The 22891-nt window shown below is 30.7% G+C and overlaps 1 protein-coding gene across 2 annotated transcripts in view; it reads right to left on the bottom strand.

Annotated features, from left to right (window-relative positions):
* The window catches only part of LOC127709213 (allatostatin-A receptor-like), a 67554-nt gene extending 46850 nt beyond the window's left edge, over positions 1–20704 (bottom strand). The window contains exons 1-2 of one of the 2 annotated variants that reach the window (XM_052214614.1): positions 20367–20704; positions 5793–5819 (exon numbers count right to left, since the gene is read on the bottom strand). The gene's annotated coding sequence lies outside the window, so the exon portion shown is untranslated. The remainder of the gene's footprint in view (positions 1–5792; positions 5820–20366) is intronic. The other variant, XM_052214615.1, reaches the window with a different exon arrangement.
* Between the last annotated feature and the right edge of the window lie 2187 nt (positions 20705–22891).

The following is a 22891-nucleotide window of genomic DNA, read 5'->3' as shown; positions in this document are numbered from 1 at the left end:
ACACAGTCATTTGAGAATTCTCCGGCTTGGAAGTTACATGTAATTGGACATTTGATTGAAATTAAATATCTAAACAATTCGATAGCTCTAATGCTTGATTGCATGGTTCATTATCGTTTGCTTAATATTTAGTGGAAAATACTTCGTACACAATCAAGACGACCAAAACTTAGAATTATAGGCAACTAAAAGCATAAAAAAAGTAAAAAGCTTAAGAAACTTTATGAACATATTAAGCTCTATCAATTCAAGAAAAAGAAAACAAAATTGTAGGGAACCATAATTATTTGCCACATTCATATCTAACGCATGAATAATTGTTTCAAGAAAATGTCAATGCAAGGAATTGTGGGTAAACTCATTTGGACAGAAATGAAACAACTCTTAAGATAAAATCAATCACAGTTAAATACTAAGTATTAATCAAAGTACTGAAGTACTGAACATCGGATGACCGCAAGTTCTGGTTGATGGTCACAAGCACTTGTCTCAGAAAAAAAATCATATCTCTATCTAAAAGTTGGGTTAAGGTACATATATATATTCTTTTTTTCTGAGACAAGTTCTTGTGTGAAGGATGAATAAAGGACAGTGGATTCAACCTCACCGTAATAATCATTATTATATTGTAGTGATATAATCATTTGTTATCAGTATACTCTGGTTTATTGTTATATATTATATTAATATTTGTATAACAGTTATATATGTAGGACTCTAAAGTGCGATGGTACTCTAAAGTGCGATGGTCACGCTAAAGTGCGATGGTCTACGCTAAAGTACGATGGTGTCTCACGCTAAGTTGCGATGGTTGCTTGTTGATAAAGTACAATGGTATAGCACGCTAAAGTGCAATGGAACAATAGGGTAAGGTTCGAGGGCTTAAAACATTAAAGTACATGGATGTTAAAACAAGTCTCTTTGCAAAAGCTTACTATGCTTAGGTATAACATATAATGTGGTAGGCTTTATGATTTACCGGTAGGCTTAAGTGATTGTTTCTAAATTAAGAAGACCGACCACGTAATAATTGCTATAAAGGTAATGTAGGTGTCACAAAATGCTATATTTCCTGTAAATGAATTTTTAACAATTCGGGCGTATTAAATATTTGAATAATTGGTGTAGCTTACCGTTCAAACAGTCTATCAGTAATGTGAACACCTCCCCTTACAGTCGTCATTGTAAGTTACAAATACAAAATTCGTTCATTGTCGGAATATGTAACATTTATTTGTTTAAGATTTGATTTAAATGAGAGAGAAAGGCGATGTTCTCCGCGCTTTCTCCTTTTTCGTAGCAAGTACAAATACATGTTATATTTTCCTACAATGTACAATCTAATGTTTTAGCCGACAACTTATAATTTACGCATGAAAACATGTACCTTTATTTTATCGACGTTACTTTTCAATAAAATCGACAATAGTTTAACGGGGACCGCAAAGTAAACTGCAAGTTACATAAACAATGATTGATTTGAATGTATCCGTTTGCTTCCAATAGAAGCAGGATACAGGATACTTATGCGTATACTATTTTGCATCTATATAGTAAAATGCTCGACTGCAGGACACAAGTCCTTCTTCCAGCACCCGAAAAAAAAACACATTTACTTCAGCCGACAAAGCACGGTTAGGTTTGAAATTAAGTCATGGACATCTGGTATAAAAAATTGTTCATTTTTGGTTTGTAAAAACGACTGTTAACGTCATAATCCAACTACGTTTCTTACGTCTATACTTTCGCGGACCATCGGACTTTAGCGTATGGAGACATCGCACTTTAGCGCAGATCATCGCACTTTAGCGTGACCATCGTACTTTAGAGTCCCCATCGCACTTTAGAGTCCTACATATATATAGCAGATCATCTTAATAACCCTACAGGCAAATTTTCATCCATTTATATATCATTCTATTCTACTATTCGAATGATAGTGCAGTGCAAGTGCATGGTGGACACTCTTCTGTAATAATTTGTTACATCCGATGTAAAAAGTGAATTTCAAATGAAAAGAAAAAACTGGATTCCCATATTGGAACAGCCAAATTAATTATGAGATAAATACAATTCTTTGATACCCGACATCTCTTTTTCTTTTCTATCAGTTGAATAAGAAAAAAATTAACCGTACATAAAAAATCTGTCTTTAACACAATTTGGCATGTCCAAAGCTTAGGTTTAAGTGTCATCTAGCTGATCTTTGCACATGCGTATGTTATAAGCTGACTTTTAGCTGTTCTCTATTTCTTTTTTGTTGATTTTGATCAAACTAATGATAATCGTATTACTAACGCTTCGTTGTTCTGTAGTCTCAATTTGTAAAATGTCGTTAAAATTCTGTCTATCAATTTTGATAAAGAATGTTAAGATATATTACTTTAGACTTTTCGGTTGAAGGTCCGAGTATATCATAACTTATCATATTAGCCTCGATACTAGGATTGTTAAAACAAATTTGATTTTAAAACAAGGACAAAAAATCTTAAATGTAAAAATAGCAACCTCAATTTGTTCTTTTGTCATTTTCTCTATTCGTAGATAGAAACAATGTTCATTTTGATTAATTAAATTTCGCTTCAAGTATTTAAGTGTTTTATGTCAGTGACAGATAATGCACTTGAATTTTTACGTTTCAAAACGAAATTAGTTTCAGTAAATCTCACTTATTATCTGCTTCGCTCCTATACATCCACAGCTATTTCTTTTCTTTTTTTTTCTTTTATTCAATTATCGCTGAATACAATGTTCTTCCGATTTTATCTTATAGAACGTAGATGTAATTTTTACCTGATTTTTAAAACTATAGCAGCCAACAAACTTACAGCTCTTTCCATAATGCTAGCAAGACAAAGGTTTGTTTGGCTTGCTTGCTTTGTTTGTATCAATGTTTGCTCAAGCATTGTAATTAAGATTGACATCTGAAAACAACATAAAAAGGCGGATTTAAACTTGCATACATTATATTTAAATTTTATTGGACATTATCAAATAATCAAATTTACCTATACACAGGTTTAACTGCGCCTACTTATATTGTTTGCAGATGTCAATCTTAATTACAATGCTTGTGCAAACATTTATACAAACAAAGCAAGCAAGTCAAACAAACCTTTGTCTTGCTAGCATTATGAAAAGAGCTGTAATCGTGGATACGTTTTGAATATTTTATTTTTATTACAAAAGAGAAATGATATACATATAAACATTACTTTTATGTTGAAAAGAAGATTTTATTTTAATAATTCAAACGTAAAAGAAACTACATGTATTACCTACAGGATCAAAATAAACATTATTTAAATGGCCAAAATCAACATAATTAAAACAGCAAAATTGAAAGATTGACTATATATCCACATACCCATACATGTAATGTGGAATTTCTAGAACTACAGCTGTTACTTGTAGTCGAACTTATTTATTCCTGTGGGAGAAAGTTGAAAATGGTATGAGAACTATTATGAAATCAAAGAAATTCATGTTTTAGAACAAAAGCCATACAACTCGCTTCTACGTTCTTTGATGAAATCAAACTTCCTTGGTTTTCTCGAATTTTTAACATTTGTGACAGCTTACATGTATCTGACCACAGCGTAATAATAGAACACATTTTAGGAAAATTCAAGAAAAGGCTGACAGTTTATTTGGTAAAATAGTTTTAAAATCATTTCATAAAAAGATTAAGAATAAATGAACCATTTTAAAACTGATATGTAGATTATCCTATTGGATATTGTATTGTCACCATGTGTTATTAATGGCTGGAATTGCAAAATTTGACGTCATCTAATTCATAGCTATCAACAATCCAATCACCCACATTGCCTTACGTACTAGACATTGGCAACTAAGTGTAGCCGTAAAGTCCCGAATAACTACGCAAACAAATTTGTAAATTGTGTGATGTCAGAATATAGAGCGAGTATAATAAAGACCAACGCAAAACAGTTTATACATGTATCCGTACGATCATAGTATTTGTAAGTGTTATAATTATTATGGAAGTAACAAAGTGATGTCTGTGTTGATATAGTGCTAACATGATTTCTTCTATCACTTATTCGACATCTTTTATATACGTAATAATGAAAGTCGTGGCGACAAGGTTAATTTACGATTACATTCACTAAGTGTTTCTTTTTAGATTGGAAGACAGACCATTAAATGGAAAACACAACGTTAATCATACTATATCCCCTATACTTGCCTTCTAATTTCCTTTCGACTTTAAGCAGTGTTGATATTCCTTAAATTCGTATTGATATTTTATTTGCAATTTCCTAAAATCAATGAACGTAATCTGGAGTTTCAATACTTTCCAATTATAAATTAATACGTTCAGAATAAGGCTTCGAATTACCTCGATCATATTCAATTAACAGTTTGCATGTAATTTTGTTTTGGTTTAATGTAATTATTGTAAAAGACTGTTGCCATGCTTCTATCTTTTATTACAATATGTCTGCACTGCTGTTTTGTCAAAATTTTGTTAATGCTTGGTTTATCTGATAGTTCAGTCAATACGACTTTACGTGTCTTTCAGTATTATCAGCTGTTGATTTAACGAACGTGATGGCTAATACTGCATATCTGTTTTAAATAAACTCTTCAAAGATTCCATGATTAAAATTGTGTAGGACAGACATGCATTTCGTCTACAAAAGACTCATCAGTGACGCTCGAATAAAAAAAGTTAAAAAAATCAAATAAAGTACAAAGTTGAAAAAAAAGAAAGTTAATAACTAAATGGAATTTATTGTTAAAGTACAACATATATTCTCATCATTAACAGATGAATTAAAAACTTCTATAAAATATTCATCTTTAATTGCATTGTGTCGTGTTGTGCAATAGTACATACAACGTCTATTAAACTATGCAATCTATTCTTAAAAAAAAACTGACTGCTCTGTTAACAAACAAAAAAATAAGCAAAAAATACCAAAGAAAACGTTGAATGTGTTAACGGTGAAACGATTAGTTTAGATAGATTAACTGCTGTTAAAAATTGAATTAAAGTTTCCTGTTTATATCATCAGTTTAAAAGATTTGTAGTTAATTCATACTCGATGACTTCAATTAAATGATTGGTTTTACTGATATTGCTGTTATAAAGCTTATTTCAAAATCCACTTTAGGAACTGTTTTTTTGAAATATTTTTAAGGTAGAATTATATACATGTAGGTAAAAATAGCCTACTTTAGCTTGTATTCAACAGAAGTTACTACTTTTGGACATACTGTTTTGAAGATTTTTGTATTTGCTATGCTAACCTCAACGAATCTGACTAAATATTGAACATGTTGTTTTACTTCAAAATGAAATTGAAACATATGTTATAAAAAAGATTTTGAATGTATACGTTCATCATGCAAAATACAATAACACAAAATCAAATCAATACATAAAAATAAAACTGACAATGTTCAGACTTTTGCATTTATAAATGAACAATTTATGTTGAGGCGTAATCCATTTCTTGACACTTCAAACTAAACAAAATGACAAGTCGTCCTACGAAAGCTATTTGTATCAAGCTGGAATCTCAGAATATGTATTAATTCAAAAATAACAATGTTTCAGGATGATGTTTCCTGTTTAAGGAAATCTACTTCAAATATCCTGATAATTTTACATGTTTTTGTATGAAATCTGCGTCATGTGTTGTTGAAATATCTAATTTTCTGATTAATATTTATAATAATGAATTAATCAATATGGCAATCCAACAAAAATATCTACATTTTAGTAACAATAAAAAAACTTGACAATAGTACAAACTTACAGTGATCTGATTTCTTCTTTGTCTTTACTGGAAAATAAGAAGAAAACGCCTATCGTAAAGATGGTTATCAAAAACACTGTTCAAACACAGTTTGATTTCTTGATCAAATTTACCATTGAATGATTTTTATAGTATGTGTATCAAACTGAACAAATTTATGTCATATAGGAACACCCTATCATCATGTCAACACGATAAAACAGATATATAATATCAAATCAATAGTGTTTGGTATGTGAAAATGAACAATTTCTTACGAATATTGCTATTTTTAGTATAATATGCATTGTATTTTACACTTAAATACATCTACCAATCTACGCTATTACATTAATCTAATATATGTATTTTATAGACTATGATGTTTGGAGCGCATTTGTGGTCACAATAATTTTGAAGTAGCTAAAAAAAAGTATAACAAAAATACCGATCTCCAAGGTAAATCCACAAAGGAAGGAGTCCATAAAAAAATTCAAAGCTAGACTTTATCAACTAACGGAACGAATTGAAAACAACTGTCATATTCCTGACTGAATCTAAGGATAGACGAATCTGCATCGTACATGGATAACATATCCGTTATAAAAGCTTTTGTCGAAAAATAAATTAAATGTTACAATAGTGATGTCAAGTTTTGTATAATTATTTTGAAATGGCTGCAAATCAGTTTAGTTGAGGTGCATAATAGCCTACATGCAATGACGGTTTACGTTATCCACTAGCTGTGATCAATCTCTAAGAGACCTCCCTGTATAGTTTTGTCCTCGCAGACACTATATTTGTCTATTTTAAGGTTATAAGAAACATGTTGTTTTATTTTGTAGAAATTCTGCAGTGTATACATTCTGTTAACATTTACCGTGTAATCTGATAAATCACCTTTCTTCTATACATTTCCGTGTTCCTCCAAGATATATGACCATAACAAATCTTATTTTTAAAGATAAATACCCTTTAATTAAGAAGTATAATTCCATCATCAAAAATCTAGATGAACAAGCGTTGCGTGATGAATTGGGAAGCTCTTTATTTGTCATTGTCGTAGTCACATTAATAGTTAGCGTCAAGCGTAGTTCCACAAATGTCATTTGGAAGCTGTCGAGGTTGAAAGGGGGTTTAAAAATCCATAAATAACTCATGCACCATTTAAGCGTCTAGATTATAATACAGTTTTATTTATTTCATTTGGAAATAGACCATCATGATGACATTTTATGAGAAATTTCAAGTTTTGTAACGTTACTAGCATTTTTAAAATCAATGTCTACTAAACGAAAGCGCAGCAACTATCGAGTGCAAATGTATAATGTTATTGTATATTTCATTTAGTACATAGTTTATCAATATTCGCTTCTATAAGCATACAATGAATAAGATTCAGCATTGGAAATAAACGCTGATATTCAATTCAAGCCATTGTAATACAAAATTAAGCAACGGCTAGCATTTTTATATTTCAATACCAAACTAAATACCAATGTTCCTTGTATCGACTGACTTTTACCAGCTTTGAGACTTAAACAGTCATTTTGATGTTACATAGCATGCATCTAAAAGCTTAAAATCCCATCTTAAAATTGCCAGACGAGTATTGTGCATTTCCACTTCGATATATTCATATCATACTTCCATCTAAATATGCTCCTTCTATTTTTTACAAAATATAATGGAGCTTCTATTAACTAACACTGCCCGGAAATGTCTTAACTGAACTACGGCAGTGGAAATGTATAAACAAATATTGGACATTTTGTGTATTTGTTATTCAGACATTTCCTATGGCTCTCGAGTAAAAACAACTCACAGAAGACAGGATCTATCTGAGACAAATTCATAAGGATTCATAATATTTTCTGAAGATTTCGGTCTTAATTTGCTTTGTATGTCGGTCATCGATTTGTCTCGTCTTTCTGATTAAGACGTTTGAAAAATACATAGGAATTTCTTGTTTTCATTCTTCGATATTGGGTTTCACATTGGTACTTCATTTTAGTTCTATCTGTTTGTTGCCTTCCAACGTTGTTATGGCCAAACAACTGTTGACACTTATAGTTCTTTTAAAAACTTTTGTGATTATAAAAAAGGTAAATATTTGTTTCTTGTACCCTTTTCACTGCATGAATTTCCGGGAAAAAACCCTTTTGATGTAAACTCCAGTTTTTAAAGCCATTCACATAAAAATTATGTCGACATCGGTACCAACAGAAAAAAATGAAAAATTACGTTCAAATGTAACATTAAAACATGCCTGTATCAAACGACAGGTAATTCTCAGGAAACAAAAGACGAACGACAGCTGCACATAACTATGGGAAGAATATTAACGTTTGTCAAAGGTTTATAAATACCGGCTTAGACTTTCGAAGACTAACCGTTCATAATTAGCGACAAAGACCTAGTAATATGCTTAGCGGACTAACCATTCATCATTATCGATAAGTAACTAGTGATATGCTTAGTGGGCAAAACGTTCATCATTATCGATAAGTACCTAGTGTTATGCTTAGCGGGCAAACTGTTCATCATTTTTGTTAAGTACCTAATGATATGCTTAGCGGGCAAACCGTTCATCATTATCGATAAGTACCTAGTGATATGCTTAGCGGGCAAACCGTTCATCATTCCCGATAAGTACCTAGTGATATGCTTAACGTACAAACCGTTCATCATTATCGACAAGTACCTAGTGATATGCTTAGCGGGCTAACCGTTCATCATTATTTATAAGTACCTAGTGATATGCATATCTTTAAAGTATATTGCACCATCGTAGCTTAATTACACATCCATATGAAGCAAATTCAATACGAATGACATGTTATGCAATTGTTTAGTATGTTCATTCTTGTAGATATAGTTCTTCTTCGAATTCAATCAGTATATCAGTGTATTTTTTAATGTTTCGAGTACAAACTGAATTAAAGTAACAAAATCTGGTTCACTTTCTTTTCTAGCGAAACAACAATTTTCACTTAGTATGATCATTTCATCTTCACAGGAACATTGCTGTAAAAACGATAGATTTTACTTGGTGTTATAGAATCGACATCACAAATACATTGTGCATTGTTTGAAAAATAGAATTTCATTTCATATCTTAATGAATCGAGACTTTGAAGCGTACCAACAATCCCTACGACAAAATGGCAAGTATTAATGTGTATGAAGTTTTGTAAACCAAAATGTATTATATTGTTTTACTAGGAGAGCTAAAACTTAAATAATTGTGCAAGTGCTAAGTTTATATAGTTGAAATGTTATATGACGTTTTAATACAATCCAAGAACAGCAATTGTTTTAAAAAATAGTAAAAAATGATACTTTATTTAAGTGAAGTTAAAGATGATACTTTATTTGAATGAAATGACTAGTATATATGATTGTACAAACACGTATATCAGTTGTATGTATAACAGATTTACCACATCAATAAGTTTTAAGTACCAAAATATAACCTATATAGTTTTGATGTAATTCCAAAGCTAATACATTGCACTAACACATCTTTCCATTTAATATTACTTCCAGGGACCCTTGACCGAAATAAACTTGTTTTACTTGTTTGTTGGCGAATTACTTTACCATTCTCTTATAATTGTACTTTATAATTCAATATAAATTTCGAAAATTTTCAAATGTTTATCATATATGAAGACCCTCAATCATTATTTTTCTAAATTTTGATCCAAATCTATTTTATCTTAATTTTGTTCAACTTCTTGTCACCATATTAAGGCATTGTGGTGATGCAAACATTCGCCAAAACTATGTTGAAATTAACCTAGTTGTTATAACACGCAAATCTCACGACCGTCATTGATGTTTTCAGTAGATCTCAAGTCAATTATTTTATATCCACGTTGGAGTCATGTCTATTAATTGTAGTCTATGTATTTTTGTTTTACAACATTGTTATATCATCTCAATTATATCTCCAATAGTGTAAATATTTATATAATTACCACTGAGAATAATATAACTTGATTTTCATTTGATATCCCAGTGTTTTACACCTCATCTTATCAATAGAAAATGACATGATAATTACCTACTAATAACTTTATAATTAATGGAAAATAACATGGTTTTTATATAAAAGAAAATAACAATTACATCACTTTTGTATGTTTTTCTGTGTATAAAAGTAGAGCTTATTCAATGTAACAAAATATTCTACAAACCAATACTCACAGCTGTTAAACTGATCGTGGTACCTGCAGTTACCACGATCCCAATATGGCGGAGGTAGAAATAAGTAAAATAGTGTTTTGCTAATTTCTCCGTGTATACGTGTTGTTTTCAAGAATTATTCAGCCGCCGGGTTGATCTGTACGGTTTTGTTGTGTGTTATTGATATTATATATGGCCTCGTTACCAAAATAATAGCCATCGAAAATTTTAGGAAGATATTCGTAACTCCTAAAGAAGAGCCAAGCACTCTGCATGTCCAGAACCCTTGCAACAACTCTTTGGTGACCTGTTGCAAGGAAAAATGGCATCCTTTTTTCACGATCAGCATTTAATAGTCGAAAGCACATCTGGTGCAGAACAATTGGTACCATTAATGTCATAACTACCACTGGGCCGATACCTATGTTAGTAGACTATCAGCCCCGGGTATATCACTTGCCCAGTAGCCACATTTAAATAAAGGAATATATCTCTCTCATGTAAAGCTCCGATTCCTTGTCCGGATTTGGGTATATTTTAGGTTCTTTATGGTTTTATCAGCTCTGCAGCGTTTTTATAAGATTTTGGGATTTTCAATATATTTGGCCTCACGCATCATTGAAGCGACATCGGTTGTCGAAATGCGCATCTTTTGCAATAACATGTGTACGGTTAATGCTATGTTTACCAACGTCAGTACTGGCATCCGAATACGGATATTGTTTGAAATTTTGATTATCATTTTGAACTAAGGAATTAAATATTTCCCTCGTGCAAGGCTATGATTCCTTGTCCGAAATTTGGTTTTCCTTCATGTTCTTTTTGGTTTTATCAGCTCTTTCACGTTTGTATAAGACTTGGATTTTCAAACATTTTGGCCTCGACCATCACTGAAGAGACATTTTAAAATCATCGAAATGCGCATCTGGTACAGTACAACTGATACCGTTAATGGCATTTCTACCACTGGGTCGATACCTCTGCTGGTAGACTGTTAGCCCCCGAGTATATCATCAGCCACGTATCCAGTACGTCGTCCCTGACATGAAAGTACGAATATTGTTTGATTGAAATTTGACAGTTGTTTTCCATTCGTTTGATGTGTTTGAGCTTTTGATTTTGCCATTTGATAAGGGACTTTTTTTTTTGAATTTTCCTTGGAGATCAGTATTTTTGTTATTTTACTTTCTACTGAAAACATAAACACAAAACTGGATAGACAGATAATAGTGCGGTGCTGCATTTTTAAATCTTCAACATACTTCTGTTAAATTTAAACCAAAATGCACCAAAAAGTTATCCGTCTTGACATTTAGGGATATACTTCCTATTTCTAATTAATCATATATAGGTTTAACTGATCGAATTTGTGTCAGTCGTTAATGCATCTAATCAAACTGATATAAGCGTGATCGGTTTTGGATTATCAACAGGGAACAACCAGTACCAGTTGGGAATTAAAGGCAGACAGAATTCAACTGAATTACACTTTGCATTGTCTAAGGTTCTTAGTTGCAAATGAGAAGAAAAGTTTTATTATTAAAATGACACAAGAATTATGTGCGATGACAATAGTCATTATTGTCATAGTTAACATTTGTTACATATAGGGAGTTAGAAAAATTGGTTACATATAGGGAGTTTGAATTAAATTGTACGACTAAATGCAAGATTTACTTCAGTATAAAAGTTAAAATCGGGTGATAATTGCTGAAAACAAAAAAGTTAAAGGTGTAACATATTCATTTCTATTTTCAAAATTTGTGAAAAGGCAAGGGTACCAATACCAAACATCTTATATGAAAAACTTGTATCACACTCATCCTAAGAGGGATTTATACAGACTTCTTTATGAAACGAATTACAGAATGAACAAATAAAAAAAATACAAAACAAATTAAACTATCTTTTATACCCTAATATGTAAAAAATCCAAAATCCAAAGTATTTCGTACCAAACGAGTTTAATACACACGAGGAAAACGATAAAGGACTCTGTATTTCTGTCCTTCGCCATATGACACACAACATTCTTTTTTAATGTGACATAAACAAATCTGCATTAATGTTTGTTTTTCAATAGCTTAGTTCACTGTTAAAGAACATGTCGTCAGCCGTATGTTTCCTTGATCTTTTTATCCTATTTTGGATTGTACTGTTGTTTTACATAATTTAAGAGACGTTAAAAGTTTGATGGAGTGAAAAATAATGACCGACGTGATTTGTTCTCTCACGGTTGATAATAATTTAGTTACTTCAGAGGATCGATATTTGCATGCTTTAACCTGCATAGTTAATACAATACTTATCCAAGCACATTGAATGTACAATGAAGTGACAGCAGAAACATCGTCATACTTAAAGTCAGCACTCGAACGTTGATGTTGAAATAAATGTCGCAAGTTTCTTATGATTCTTAAGTTTAGAATGATAATCGATAACATGGTATTATTTATTAATGCACTAATTAGGTATCATCAGTAGTTGCAAGATTTCTTCAAACAATTTAGCCGTTTTGGTATAAGGTTATTTCCTTTATAACAAAACTGGGTGTCGTAAACACTATTTGTAATTTCTTAAGATTTAATATATTGTCCATTTTTTACTGTAGTGATACAATTCTAACCAAGATTTCATCTTAAAATCTAGTGTCCTTTGTATAATTTGTCAATCTAGACACTTTTAAATTTTGAAAAAAATAAATATGTTGGGTCTATTATTTTGCTTGGAAATTTAGACTATTCAATTCGCAGATTTTTTCAGCTTCGTTAACTTTTAAAAAGGCGTTTGTGAAAAAATATTGCCTATAATCTCATTTGAGTTCCAAAACGTTCTGTATTTCTTTTGCATTTTAAATACATGATTTTTATTTAAAGATATCAGAAATAAAACAATACAGTAGAATGCACTGAAAATTCTTTTTTCAAAACAAGACAAACAATTTTAGTTCACTGTTTGGTTATCAACAATCCCACAATTTTATATCACCGTTATCCGCGATCGTACAGTGGCTTCTCAAGAAAAATAACTTCACGTTCCGCTATACATCTATTCCATGAACTTGAAATAAGGATATCGCAGATAAATCTGCTCAATGCAAGAATAAAGTTTCGTCAAACAGGAAGTGACTTCTACGCCAACATTCATAGCAATCATAAATTTCCTGACCAATACAATCGAATCATTCCCTAATACAGAAGCCAAAATATATGCGACGAAAGTTTCAATGCTAAATAGTTAAAATCAAAATTAAAAGGAAGGGACTGTCCAGTAAATCTGAAAATGACTTATACGATACAACTTACCATGAAATTTCAGACCAAATATCAAATTATATCATTATACAGAGGCGATGTAATATGGAACAAAAAGTATCTCACGGACGAACAGAGCGTATGCTGTATACCACCAAATTCATCCCTTAGTTGGGTGTAAAAAGTGAAGAAATAATAAATCATCGATACACCGTGAAAGTGTGGGCATGAAACATTACAACAGATGATACTTGTGTTGCAATATTTAGTGGAACATTGGCCAACATGAAGACAACCATTGGTAAAATGACTGAGCTACGGTATATTTTTAACTGTTCAGGCATGTGTAATAACGACTATAACTTTACCAAGCATAAACTTCTAGTCTTATGTCAAGAAAAAGGAGGGGAAATCATGTATTATCATTCATAGTACTTTGGATGCATGCTCATTTATACTAGACAATTCCTTTTTCACAATTTATAACTATACTACTTGGATTTCCGTGTGGCGTCCATTTCGCTGAATAAGTATACATTATTATTAAGGGAGCAGCTGAAGCCCGCCTCATGTTGCGGGAATTTGTCGCTGCGTTCAAGTCCCATTGGTGGCCTTGAGCTGTTTTCTGCTCTTTGATCGGGTTCTTGTCTCTTTGACACATGACCCATTTCCATTCTCTATTCTATACTTTACTGTTTAATTTTCTGAATTTAATTTGTTGCGCTAATTTAAATGAACTGACACATAGGCCAAATGTGCCTGGTGTTTTTTAATGATCTAATTTAAAAATAATTTTGTTTGTTGTACAATAATACTAATGTCACTAAAATAAACAATAAACTTACTTACTTATAGTAAAGTGGGTTGGTTTGTTTTGTATATTGGCGCGTTTAATCTATGCAATATAAACAAATAAATTGCTCAACACTTTTTCATGTTTACTTGGTGTAAGTCCGAAAATTGTGTGTAAAAAGATAAACGAGAGACCTTGCTTATATAAATGGGAGAAGATATCGAAGGATAACCAAAGACCATAAGCCGAAGATTCATAGCAGACAAAATAGTGGCGAAGATAAAAAGAAGATAAAGGCAAACAACAATCCACAAAACACAACAAAAACACAAGATGAGCAACACAAACCTAAACAAAGCCAGGGATGAACACAGGTGATTCGGAAGGAAACGCATTCTTGTTTCACAAGGAGCAGAAGTCGCATTGCTCATGGAGAATGAAAACAAAGGTTGAATTTGCATTCGATATTATCACGGAAGAAAGCTTAAAATTGTGTCTGCAAGTATGTACTAGTTATTTGAACATCAAGATGCAGGTTTTTTTTTCTGAAGTCAGAGAAGGGACGGATATTCTGCACACGACATGCTGGTAATCTTATATTATAGATCGGTTGTAGTCATCAAATGCCATTAAATACAAGCAATCCTTGGTGTAAACTTTACCTGGACATGTGAAACTTGTCGAACGAGAATACAAACATAAGCAGTATTATAAAGTAGTTATATAAGATCATACAATGTATAAATAATAAACTAATTTGTTAATTTGCCGATTGTTTATTTATTCATCCATATTTATATATAATTGCTTATTCCCGGGGGATTATTTCCTATTAATAAGATAAATCTATTAAAGACTAGATTAGAAGCAAATTGAGTCTGTCGTCATTTGTCAGTACTGTTGTTCTGTTCATAAAATCGAGAAGACATAAGCTGTCTAATACACAAATAGTCGCAACAATACTCACTAAAAACTATTCAACATGGTTTTTCGGATTGCTCATGAATGCAAAAGATTAAATTTGTTATAAAAACATCAATAAATCATTTTTTTTATATTTAGAATTTATGAAGGAACCCTATAACTTTAAAAGTTTTGTTTACAGCAAATAAGTTATCGTCCCACCGCGGTCTAAACTTAAAAAAATATCACAATTTAATTATTGACTTTTTAAGCAAGTAGAAAAAAACAAAAACAAAAACAAGAAAATTCACAAAAACAAAACATTGTTGTCGGAATAGTGGTGAAAAGGACATCAGTTCTAGTGTTCGGGTATGATTGTTAGATATATAAACTTGGTGCACTTAAACTTCAAATTATTAAATGGAAAACCCGACAGAGAGACTGCAAGAACCTTTGCTTACTTTCCATGTCGAACATATAGTAATCCGTAAAGGTAGTGAAACATTTCTAGATTTGTTACAAAAATGATAAACAAAATTAAATAGAAAAAAGAGCCACAATGTAAAAACATAATAATTTTTATAATGAAATAATCTTTAAAACAATTCTACATTTCGTTTTCTGAAAGACGTTAATTTGTAATGGGCAATACTGTTACCATAATTCATAATGAAATTTAAATTCTCATTCAAAGATGTGTTTACCTCCTTCCCACACAATAAGTATTCTTAGCGCTAATGAATTCAACAGGGTTTTTACACTTCAATACTAATTATGTTCTTTGTTTTTCTTTTTTGATATTTAAACTATAACGATTAAATGAGGGAAAAATGATCATAGGCCTTTAATCACAAACCAAGGTATTTCCATGACACTTTTGATTAATTTAAATGTTTCCATTTGGCACTCAACAGAAAATAGCTCTTTGATTTCAATATTGAAAATATTTCTGAATGAACACAGGGTAAATTATAGAATAGAAATATTTGAATACTCTGTCAATAAAGACATTATATCAAGGTATGTGTAATGAATTTATATTAATCAATGAGTATCATTATTTCAGATTTGTTAATCTTTGCTGATTGTTTGTGAAAATTGAGTTATTTTAAAAATTAATGTTTGCTGTTGTTTGCTTAAATAATTTTTTGATCTCTGAATTTGCTATTAAACTGTAATTGTTCCAAAAGATAATGCTATAACAAAAAACACTATGGTTAAAATTTACATAAATAAATTGGAAAAATGTACAAGTATATTATTGTACTTGAGAACTATTATACGCCTGGGTTGCCTATCACACATATGATGTAACGATCGAAAAATATATAATGTTACTATAGGAAACGGCATAAATAGACAAACCAAGTGGCAAATTAAACAATATAAAAAAGGAGAAAAAGAGAAAAGTAATTAAACTTGTATACTTTTATAACAAAAATACCGATCTCCAAAGGTAAATTCAAAAGAGGAAGTCTATAAAAAAATGAAAGGTACAATGTAATCAATAATAGGAACGATTAAAAACCAACTGTGATATTCCTGACTTGGTACAGTAATTTCAGAAGAAAATAGATAAAAAACATAACGCATCCAAAACATATTCACAATGTATTTTGATAAAACGATTGGAAAACATGATACAACCAGGGCGGACCCTTATAAAGGTTTATTGATTAACTTGATAAATGACGAGAGAATGTAGTCCTACTCGTGAACTATGTGCAATGATAAAAACATAACGCAAGTAGAACAGGTGACCTCAATGGAAATCAGAAAACGCCGCAAAATTTGTTAATACTGCATAAAAATAGATCACAGTAGTGAAAACATTGTACATTTTGTTATTAAATTTTCCGATTCTTAATTAATAAATGTTGATTGGTAAATGAATTAAACATGTGTTGTGTTATAGTTCGCAACATATTTGTTTTAAAATCCACATTGTCACAGAAAAAAGGTTTCAAGACCAGCTGAAGGTAAGACAAAAATTTGATACCCAAACTTGCAGATCTGGGATTGTTTTGCTAAATATCAGACGGTTTGTATACATATATGTATATCTTTATTATAAGATATGAGCAATTATTTTTGACATAAAATGGCAAATATTTAATAGATATCCATGCAGATATTTAGCTTTTTAGTGGATAGTTATGAAATAAGTAATACAGTTAGATATAATATATTAGTTTCATCCAAATGGACATGATTACATTGTCTAATCGCGTTGATTTTAATCATTCGCTGCATTTTTGCTCCATGTTAGTTACTGTTGAATTATTAGTCCTCGAATGTATCGTCTTTCTTGGAGCCAATGCTTTGATTAGTACAATTTGCCCAAAGGGTTGACTGGGTATAAAAATAACGTCATCTTAAAAAAAAATTAACAATCCGATAAGGTTGCAAAAAAGGTGCCGTTTGCCTATGCGAGATGTATAAAAACGTGCTGAACACACTATACCAGTTGATATTTTATAGTATCGATATGAAGAAAACCTATTAATCGACAGATCAGATTGTATTTGTGTGTTTTTCATGATAGAAAAGGTATTTTCTTTGTGTCACCAGCAAACCGAAAGAAGACTTGATTAGTTCGGGTCCTTGAAGTTTATCAATGTCGGTTTAAACATTATGACGTTGGTCATAAGTTCTGGTGACCACTAGTATAAGGCCGAGTCAGGTATCTAATGTAACACACAAAATAAAACCGTATCATGCAATTTTATGAAGCGCTGAGCATAGTGCAACTCTTAGACGGAAGGCCGATTAAAAGCAAAATCTGATCAGAATGGGAACGTTAATTTCATTGCTTCGTGTGTCGTGAGTTTTGAAAAATGCAAAAGATTTTGACACGATCCAAAAATTACCTCTTTTTTATAGTACTATTCCAATTTCCCGCCCATACCGGTCAACTCCTCAGGCAAAGTTGACCTTAGAAATTTGGCTTATATTTTAGGTAACTTTAGTCATAAAGCTCCTAACGTTTCTGCATTCTACTTTCAAATGTTTGGGTTTGAGTGGTCAAATTGAAATAAATAAAAAAAAAAAAGCGCTTCGGACGCACGAAATTTATAGTGTTATTTTTATTTGACCCATTTTGCAGTAACTACCGATTGGATGATATTTTTTCCCGTCCTGAATATCAAAACTTTCTTCCATTGAACGTTAAGCAACTTACAATCAACAATCAATCCTTATACATTTTGATTGAAACATTTATAGATATCTGACTGAACACGTGTTGTTTACTTTTACTATCAACAACACATACTCAGTTTTAAAACTAAATGCCTGAACCAAGTCAGGAATATGACAGTGGTTTTCTATTCGTTCTGTTGGTTTATTTTTCAGTATTTATGGACTTCCCTTTTTTTATTTACCTTGTTCGTATTTTGTTAAGACATTTACATTAAATGTTTGTCTAACCCGAATGATTTCGTAGCTATCGTTGTAATGGCTGATACGGATCAGGAATAGCTACTTATTTTCATTTGAAGTCAATATTAGTACATTTATCAACCCGATGGTCATAAGATGTGCTTTCTTGTTGCAGAGCATGCTATGAGTAAACATGAGTTAATTAGAAAATATGTAAAAAAATATTTTATCGCATACTAGTATATGTATATTCAAACTATTATAGAAAACATCAGTTAAGTTTGTATTTATTTCGAACACAGCTTCAACTGAAGGTACAGTTAATTATTAACTGGAAACAAAGGATAATTTTCGACTTTCAAAATATAATAGAAAATAACCAGAAGAAATACAAATTAAATTGTTTCTAGCAGAGAGATACCTCATAGTTCACAACGCCGTTTTCAAACAACTTGTAAAATACAGATGTGGAACACATTTTTATCGAATACAACATACTTCAAATAGTACTTAAACAACTTGAACATATAATTAGTTTCGAATCAAGTAAATCATTTATTTTACTAACCGGTGGATTGCATTATATCGTGAGTATTAGTACGGACTAGAATGCCTTTGGACCATCGCGCTAGTTCTGAAAAGGACGATTCCGTGTATATAGTGTTAGCTATATCATTAAAAAAATCACAGAATTCTACAGTAAATTATCATGCAGGTTATTAGATGATTTGTGCAATTTAGATTGTAATCATGTCATAACTGATGTAATGTAAATGTTAAACCCTTGATCCATTATATTATATCTATTTATTATTCAAATCAACTTTTTTATTCAAACATTTCTCTATAGTATTTAACGACTTCAAAAGAACCATAGAAATTCGTACACATCTTTGATTTAAACAGTTAGTGTAAGATTTTGAGATAATCAAACATAAATCATGAAAATTACGAGAAAACAGTATTTTAATTTTATGTTTGCGTTCAATTTTTCTCCATTATTACACGAACTGACGATGAAATGTGCGCATAAAATGTTATCTGTAAAGTATTCAAGAATATAAAAACCTTTGTTTATACATTAATGTTTTGAATCAAAAGAGTAAAAACAAACGTATTAATTCTTCAATTAATAATCTGTTGTGGTTGATGTCTTACAGTTGCAAATATTAAAATGTCTTCTGATCAATATATGATAAAAAAAATCACATTCTTTAACTCTAAAAATGTATATTTAGTTTGGACAGGAGGATAGGTACATGTAGTACACGGAATTAATGTGAAATATTCATGAAGAATGGAAAGTGATATGGGAAAGACTGAAAATCGCACCGAAATACATAACATATTCAAGCGCGTTTTATAAATACATGATTAGATAAGATGTAAATATGATTATTCCCACTTTTTAATATGTCGATGTTGTTTCATGGACTGTTAATTGTAAATATTTGTTTTATTATATATAGTTTGCCAGACTTGAAAACATCTTTGGCCTTCGGTCTTTATGAACATGTGTCTCATTTGCAATCATATCCTATCTCCTTATTTATATAATTATGTTTATGTATTACTGAAACTACTGTTATGTTCGTTATGTGTTGTTTTTTCTGGCAATTTATCGTACAATATAAAGACCCTCAGAAATAAGAAAAACAATTCAAAAGTATGTAAACATAACATGTACTTCATAAGTAAATAAGCACTCTTGGCAAAAAAGTCTGCACAATATCGACACTAGTAAAACGATTCATTTTCCATTAACAAGGCCGTAGAGCTCTGCCTATATGAAATTAATGTGCACAACTACTTTTATTATATATATATGTCCTTGCTTTTGAGACTATTAAAGCAATTTCAAAATGATTTTTTTCTATATTGCTGCTGCTTTAATTTTATAACAAAACACATGTACATGCGATTTACTTTTTTAATCTTAGAGATGTATTCAGTTTGTTATTTCTATTTTTTAAAAACTATCAGTTTTCAGATGAATTTTCAGTTAATTTTCAACATCAAAATGAATAAGATCAATAAATAACAGTTGATCTTTAATAAATAAAAGTAACCTACCTGTATATTTGACGATGCTGAGGATTTGGTTTAATGGTTTTCTCCAGTAATCTGTAATGCTATCATCAATAGTACTAATTGCTGCTTTGTTTTCTAATGCCTGTTTTGTTGATGACCATTTAATAGCTTCCTTTACTTCAGATATTGTTGATAGTACGTGTCAAAAGTATATACAGTCTGATAAATATACAAAAATACTTTAAAAACTATCTTTATATCACTACTATACTTATATATAAACGAATTAATCAGTTAAAACATATGATACAATAATCAATTTCTTTAGCTTGAAACCGTGTCTTTACATGATACATGCAGTTTAGCTTCTGTTAAATGGCAAATTTCATCACTGGGCTAGAAAAGAATCGTAGGAGTTTACAAGTGATCAATATGTAGTGAGAACAACCAATAGCTATCGGTATTTGAAGAAAAATTATTATGTAGACAGATTGCCGAATAAATATCGATAATCTGCTAAGAAAATAATATACATTAGTATATACAAATATTACGCTACATTTGACTAAAAATATAAATGCAGTCTAGATGTCTAGATGTGCAACATAATGTCCCTTACACTTCTGCAAATGCGTGCAAATATGAATTTTGTGAAATCCTATTAATATATTTTATTTTTTAGTTAAGTTGGACATGCATAACGGGAGGTTAGCCCGTATAATTACAGTATTATGCAAATGCACATGTATATTTGCATGTTAGAAAGCTGATTTGCAATATCTGGATTAAAGTCGCTTATATTTTGGTCTTCATTTTCAAAAAGTGTGAAATCCTGTATAATACTAACCGTATTTATACCGAAGCAAACACTCTTGACATAATCATTTATAGATATTCAACAGCTGGTCTACAAGAATAAGTTTAATGTTCTTTTTATAGAGACTGCAAAATTCAACGACTGATGAGAAATCTTATACAGAATAAAAAAGAACAAAGAAACTGTATGAAATCTATCGAAGCAATCGCCCATAAATTGTAGTATTTTATAGAAAAATCGAATGTTTAAATAATTACCGTAGTACATCAAAGGTATTTTCGTTTAAAGTCAACAAGTTGTGTGAGCAATTATTCACCTTTTATTTTGTTTTTGATAAATCTGACATGAAATTGTTTTACGCAATCCTTTGTTCTCTTTCAGGAGATAAAGCTATATGTGTAAAATGAAATTAGAGCGAAGCTAATCACCACATGACAAAGCAGATATATTGCAAAGAAATATAATAAAGACATGTTCATTTTTTATCGAATTTAAAAAAATCTTTTATTATAAATAAATGATAATTTGATTTGTAAAAGACGTTACATGAATGTAGGTTAAAGGTCAATTAAACGCAAACCAATGTTTTTTAAAAAAAAAAAAGATATCTGGAGGATACCATACGATCTCCACCGATGATTGGCAAATACAGGACCTACATTCCAAGGTTTTGTATTGACGAGAATAATATTTAAAAAAAAGAAGTACTAATGTCAAAACCCACGCACCATAACACTATCAAGAAAAAAAAATCACAATACAAACTATTAAATTGATAGAAACTAAATGAAAGGTATCTATGCTTTGAAGTCATGATTTATTATTTATTCATAAGTTCTTCAATCATTTTCAAGTATTCTTTTAAAGAGATTTTTGCATATATTCTGATTATGTATCGTTATCTTGGCGCAAAATAACATCAATATTTATCACTAAAACTATAAGTTTAAAACTATTAGTTTATCTATAACGTGTGCCTTGTGTCTTTAAATCAAAGACAATTACATGTATTTCACCATTTGTGTTATGGTCAATTATAAATACCCTTTTTTACCCAAGGTTTTGAAACCAAAATAACGTAGTTGGAACTTGTGCTTCAACTTCATCTACTTAAGTTCAACCTTAGTTTCATACAAAAAAAACCAGAACAAATTATAAACGTATCCACACATGATATTCACATAAAAAATAGAGCAACATTATATCATCATGATATTTTCACATGACATTTATATGACAAGATCTCATTTCATGTAAGATGAGGTTTGATCACAGGATTTTTTTTTATCGGAGCACGTTTTTATGTTTACATCAGTCTTTGGCATATCATTGTTTCTTAGTCAACTTTCTTTCATAGTGTTTACCTGCTTCTTAAAGGTAGCATGATTCAAATGCATATTTAAATTCTCTTTTTCATTAGAAACTTAGAATTAATAATTACTATAAAACACCTCAGTTGTCTAAAATGGTGCCATGCTTCATGTCTGTTGTGACGTTTGGATTTTAATGAACGTAATCTATGATTACTGGTAAATTATTAAGTCAGGGATTTCGTTACCACAAATTACTTAAAACCTTTACTTAAATCTTCCATAGATATATAGATTTGGTTTTGAAGTTTGGTTGTACCTGTAGAAAACTTATTTCAAACGGGATAGCACATCCTCATTTTTACGGAGATGTTGGTTTCCGAGCCCGGAAATTTAGAAAAGATCCCGGTAAACTTATCGGTCCTTTAAATAAACTTATT

This window comes from Mytilus californianus, unplaced genomic scaffold, assembly GCF_021869535.1.
Source record: "Mytilus californianus isolate M0D057914Y unplaced genomic scaffold, xbMytCali1.0.p SCAF_7, whole genome shotgun sequence".
Classification (NCBI taxonomy): Eukaryota; Metazoa; Mollusca; class Bivalvia; order Mytilida; family Mytilidae; genus Mytilus; species Mytilus californianus.
The sequence above is the reverse complement of the archived record's forward strand: the minus strand, read 5'-3'. Positions and strand labels throughout refer to the sequence as shown.